Genomic DNA, 6246 nt, shown 5'->3' with positions numbered 1-6246 from the left:
GAGTGAGAGAACAACGCACACACTTGATCCTGAAGCTCCGCACTGGCTGAACTGTACTGGCGGCGGAGTATATCAGCTGCTGTGCGGGCAGCCGTGGCAGCTCCACTACGCCGGGCGACGATCTGTCTCAGGCGGGCACGATCCTGTACCCTAGTAGCAGGCAGAGCGCTTGGCACTATGGCCTGGCTCGTGAGTGGTACAATCTGAACAAAGTGGTACTCCCTCAGAGGTGATAAACCACTATTCAGAGTGCAAGAGGCTTCCTCACCAAGGTCTCTCTATGACTGTAATTGGGGGTGTTTGAGGAGTGGTGCCTTCAAAAGGACACATCTCTTTCAATGTCCTGTCGGGGTGATTTTTATCATTTTACAGACCTAATTGATAAACCACAGAGCTTTCTCTACGAGGTCAAAGTGGTACTTGCTGCTATTGGCTGCATGCCATGTGGGCTTTGAGGGAAGAGAGGCTAGCAACATCCTTTGGGTCTGCCGTTTTATGAAAGGGGCTCGCAGGCTCCTCCCTGTTCTCCAGGGTCCTGGTGCCCTTATGGGACTTGGCAGTGGTTTTAGATGGGCTCCCTCTACCTCCATTTGAACCCATTGGAGGAGCTGACATGAAACACCTGTCCTGAGACAGTGCTGTTACTGCTCTGGCTTTGCCAAGCGACGTCGTGAACATTCATGCGCTTCTGATATCCTTCATGCCTCAGTTGCCCCGGGTCAAACGAGAGTGTTGCTGAAGCCCAACCCTGCTTTAATACCTAAGGTGTTGGCGCTCATGTACCGCATTGACATTGTGGCATTTCCTCCGCCCCTGTGTTCCTCTGAGGAACAGCGGCCGAATTTGCTGTGTCCAGTCCGTGCTTTACGCACCTATATGGACAGGTCAAAAGAGTTTTGTTGCAATGACCAACTCTTTATATCCTGGGCTAACCCTCAGAAGGGCAAGCCCGTTACCAGGCAACGGCTCTCCCACTGGATTGTGGAAGCGATTGCTCTGGCTTATACGAGTCAGGGTTTGCAGGCACTAACGGGCCTGCGTGCTCATTCTACTCGTGGACTGGCTACATCCTGGGCTTTGTTCAAGGGTGTTTCCATCCAAGACATTTGTGCAGCAGCAAGCTGGTCCTCACCGCTCACTTTTGTCCGCTTTTACAGGCTAGATGTCTCTGCTCCAAGTGTGGCCCGCGCAGTGCTGGGCCCCGTGTTGAGACAGGGTTCTACCTGTTAAGTTCTGGTTGTTTTGGTGATTTTTGAGATAAGCATGTCTAGCAATACGGGAGTTTCAATATCCCATAGTGAGACATCGAACGGAGTGTTATGAATGAGAACTATAGGTTACTTACGTAACCCCAGTTCTCAGAGTAACATGAAGTGAGATGTCTCACCAGACGGCCCTTCTTGCTAAGGCAAAGCGAGAAGAGGTGCTTATTTTGAATGACGCTGCGTCGTAGCGCAACCTACTTATAGGGTGGGTGGATTCCCTGACGTAGACGTCAAGATCACCAGCCAATCAGGATTGGCGTAATGAGATTGATGCTTCTGTTTGCATACACGTTGAGGCGCATCCCATAGTGAGACATCTCACTTCATGTTACTCTGAGAACTGGGGTTACGTAAGTAACCTATAGTTTCCAGTTTTTATGCTAAGCTAAGCTAAAAGGTTTGACCCTTGCCTAATGTTGAATGGACATATTGATATCAAACTTTTTGGAAGAGAGCAAACAAGCACATTTTGCAACGTTGAACCCCTCCTTTTCAATTTATTCATTCAATAATTGAGCTGAAAGGTTCCTATTAGAGACAAATTAGCTTGTCAGTGCTCTGTGATGGGCAAAATATGAAATGCAGACTCATTCTAAAATAGTGTCATCCATGAATATTCAGCATTTCTGTACTGTACTGTTTCTTGCTATCCAACATTTACGCCTATACTGATATCCCAAAAATAACCTTTATCCGCCAGTAGGCTACATTGTTTTTAAAGGGGACATATCATGCTTATGTTTTAGTTTCATAATTGTATTTGGGTTTCAACTAGAACACTTTTTTTTTCTTCTGCATGCTGTCTGTTTGAATATGTATTCACCCTCGGTGTGAAACGCTCTGTTTTAGAGCCTGTCTCTTTAAGCTGATTGGCTCGCCAGAAAAACCTGCACACCTTTACATAAAGTATGTAGTTCCAAAGCCAGAGGTGAAGATGGATGTGTGACAGTATATATTCTAATATGCCTGCATGTAACATCAGAGGTGGAGCCAAACCTGAACGGCTTGTTAAATCCCATGTTTTATGATTTAGGATCCCACAAAAAAAACGACTGGGATGTCTTATTTTATAGTTTACTGGTTGGTTATCACTCCAGATACACAAATGTATGCGCTCAAGCACTGAAAAGGACGTTTTTCATAATATATCCCCTTTAAAAACGAATTGTACAGCTGCATCAGGGACTGTTTTTATTGTTTGAAATTAGTTTTGTAATGGTACTTGTCTAATCCATAGGTGCCCATAAGAACACATGCCCTCTAAATATTCCCAACTGCTATCAACACATGCATCACATTCACATGCTGACTCAACATCGCTGAAATATGATGCTCTCTCCGTCTCCCTCCCTCTCTTCCTCTCTCCCTCTCTCCCATCTTTGCAAGGCTGCAATAGAAATCCCTCCTCTGTATCTATGGGAATACAGGAGTGCTGTGTGTCCTCTACCCTCCCCTCTACTCACCACCTCCCTCTGCATATAAGGGAACGCTGGCTGCCCCCCCTCCCCTCCCCACGCCACCCCTTTCCTCTTAGACACACTTTCTATCTGACACACTCTCTCAGGACGCCCCTGTGAGCCGGCTAGGTAAAACTCGGCACTGGATGAGAGTGAGAGGAGAGAAAGAGAGGGAACGTGTGTTTATGTATGTGTGTGTGTGTGTGTGTGCTGCTGCATCGCTGAGCTACAGAGACCGGAGGCGAGGAGAGCGTTTGTCCTTGAGACTGACTGACTGACTGCAGCTGTAGAGCGGAGGACCAGCCGGTGGATGAAACTGACAGTAAGTGCAGTAAGATGAGCGGATGGTGAAGAAGTGAATGAATGCTTCTTTTAATTACAGCTAATGTGGTTTTCTTACTGTCTGCTTAGTAACAGTCCAGTGGAGTGTTTGAATGGAAACAGAGGTGTGTGTGTGTGTGTGTGTGTGTGTGTGTGTGTGTGTGTGTGTGTGTGTGTGTGTGTGTGTGTGTGTGTGTGTGTGTGTGTGTGTGTGTGTCCCCGACCAGGTGAAGGTCTACTGTGTTCCCAGGTGAACTCATCTCTCAGGCTTCTTATTGGCTCCCATCAATACTTACTGTTCAGTCTCTGTACGACTTTGTAATCAGTTCAGTTGCAGTTTGTCTACATCAGTGTTTGTCTGTCGTCAAGAAAGATGTCAGTAAACACAACATTACTGTACAGCTCCTCTTCTTCGCCGCTTCTGTTGATCGATCGTTATTAGTTCTGCATCTATAATTGGAAGTCATCATTTATGGAGACCCTCCAAAACGAGTCATTATCATGTGTAATCTTGCAGAAAATTACATTTTGACTGCTGTTCCTTCGCCATTGCCAGGAACCAGTGGACTGTGTTGAGCAGGGCTGAAGGATGACCAGAAGGTGGGCTTTACTGAGAAGAGGACCCCGAAAGCCTGGAGAAGGGTGGTGTCGGGTGGGGGGGTCATGAGGCAATTATGGGCCTGGCGTTACATTTTTGCCTGGAGTGTGGATATCCCAGCAGTGCCCTCATGGGTGCATCTGTATGATCAGATGATGGAGGACAGAGATGGTGGAGGATTAGAAGCAAGAAGGGAAGGATGTGATGGAATCAGAGGAAGATTATTGGTGGTGTCGTGGGGTGAGACTGGCTCACCTGTGGAGCTGCGGACAGAATGTGTTAGAGAGGCTGGCTCTAAATACAAAGGGAGATAGAAAGCCAGCAGGCGAAAAAACATAAAGCTGTGGTAGTCTTTTTTTTGTTACCTTCATGACAGGAAAGCTCTTTTATTCTCCATGTATGTCTGTGTTGATTTGTTTAGTGTAGACATGCTGACAGGGAGCCGGAGGGCTAAATTTGCCACCTGTGGAGATTAAAGTGATATGATAAGATAGACTGCCGGTTTGTGTGAGTGTGGTTATGTGAAAGTGCGTATAATAGTCCCTGACATCAGCAGTAGGTGTGTGATGCTGACTCCGAGGATTTTATGTGTGTGTTGGGCCCGCACCGGTGGCTCCTCACCTGAGACGGTTCTGGGAACCAGGTGTGTGTGTGTTTATAAATGGGGGATAGCTAAAAAAGAATGTGAATGAACCACCTCTGTAAAAGTTAAATGTCAATTTCCCCCCCCCTTTTTAAGTAAAATACAATGTAAAATACTCCAATATAAATAAAGGCATATAGACCTTTTTTCAAAATTACATTTTTACTTAGGAAAATACCGTGTATTTAATCATATGAACCATGGCTAGCAGCTTTAGATGTGTTGATGACACCTGGATAAATCAGAGCCATCATTGTGTGATATTATCACCTGTGCTTTTCCTACTATGATGAGTCGAGTGATAAATGCCTATAAACTGGACACAGGAAGCACAACTGTTAAACCAATAGAGATTGTTAAGATAATGAAGCTGCAGTAATCCACATTACTAGGTATAAAATTAGTAAATCTAGATTTTAAATTAAACAGAGCTCTGTGTACACTGAAAAACTAATCTCAGGTTAATAAATGAAAGTTTGTTTGTAACAAAATTAAATAGAGTTGAGGCAATACAGAGATGGTTACTTTCCTAAATGAATGAATACATGTGTGTTTGACACATTGTTAAGGCAATATAGCCCAAAAATAGAACAGAACATTAAGGAAAAAAAGACTACCAGTTAGCAACTGGGTGTCATAACAGATCAACTGGAGTGAAAGGACAAACTTTAATATTTTGTACACATCTCTTAAAGGCAGCCATTTTAAAAGTTAAACTTCCTCAAGTGAAAGTTTTAAGTTAATGCTGAAAGTATTACAAAGCTGGAGTTTAATTTAATTTATTGGCAACATAATTAAATCTAGGTTTAAAAGTGTTTAAAGCGTCTTTAAACTAAATATTTCAGATTTAGGCTAGTTATACGGATTGGCGCACCATCATGTCAAATTAAACCACAGTTTTAATTGCTTTTTATTGCTTATAAAATAATTTGACCTTATCACCCTTGTGGTTAGTTGTGTATAGCATAGACTGTAGCTGCTGCAAATGTAAAATAAATATGTCCACTAGGAGGCAGTCCAGCCAAGTTATTATAAGGGTATGTAAACCACCTTTAAGATCCTGAGATTCTTCAATATTTCTCTGTGCATTTGGTGTCAAATACTCATACAATGATCCCAAATTAGCCCCAATGAAATCCTGTATGACCGAATGCCTTCCTGTGCATATATGTTTCCTAGCGCTGACTCACTTCCTCCCCAGTGGGACTGTAGGATGGCCTGATAAGTGAAAAGCATTTAAAGACCATTGACCCTCTGAGGATAGCGGCAGCAGGTCCCAGTAGCTCTAAGTGACATTTCTATGGTTACGTAGCTTTAAGCATCTCCCTTAGGCTTACTAAGGTTTCTGTTGTGTGTGTGTGTGTGTGTGTGTGTGTGTGTGTGTGTGTGTGTGTGTGTGTGTGTGTGTGTGTGTGTGTGTGTGTGTGTGTGTGTGTGTGTGTGTGACCTCTGATCCCTTTACAGTGCGCTCCAGATCAATAAAATGAAACTGATCCTTTTCCAATCTGTCTTTCAATACATCATTTAATGTATCACTTCCCTCCCATTCATCTATTTAAAGATACCATGCATAAAGAACACAGCTATTCCATTTCTATATAATATTTCTCTCTATCTTGTTTCCCTATCTTAGTTTCAGCTCCACTTTCTTCCTTTTCTTTACTTTTACTTACCCCACCACTCCTTTTGTAAACCATTGAAGTGTCTGCAAGGTACTGTGTCGCTGCGACGAGACAGTGGTGTTTGCCCACAGTGTCAATAGTCTTTCCCTCTGTCTCAGTAATTGATGGATGACTGTGAGTCAGGCATAAACTAAGCAGATTACACTCACTAGAGCTGTGTGTGTGTGTGTGTGTGTGTGTGTGTGTGTGTGTGTGTGTGTGTGTGTGTGTGTGTGTGTGTGTGTGTGTGTGTGTGTGTGTGTGTGTGTGTACTACGTACGTAATAGTTGTAGTACGTACT

General features: G+C 43.9%; 1 protein-coding gene across 1 annotated transcript in view; it reads left to right on the top strand.

Annotated features, from left to right (window-relative positions):
• The window catches only part of LOC104949546 (estrogen-related receptor gamma-like), a 17937-nt gene that overhangs the window by 721 nt on the left and 10970 nt on the right, over positions 1-6246 (top strand). The gene's annotated exons all lie outside the window — the stretch shown is intronic.

Source organism: Notothenia coriiceps, unplaced genomic scaffold, assembly GCF_000735185.1.
Source record: "Notothenia coriiceps isolate Sejong01 unplaced genomic scaffold, NC01 NC01_scaffold00016453, whole genome shotgun sequence".
In the NCBI taxonomy this organism is placed as follows: domain Eukaryota; kingdom Metazoa; phylum Chordata; class Actinopteri; order Perciformes; family Nototheniidae; genus Notothenia; species Notothenia coriiceps.
The sequence above is the reverse complement of the archived record's forward strand: the minus strand, read 5'-3'. Positions and strand labels throughout refer to the sequence as shown.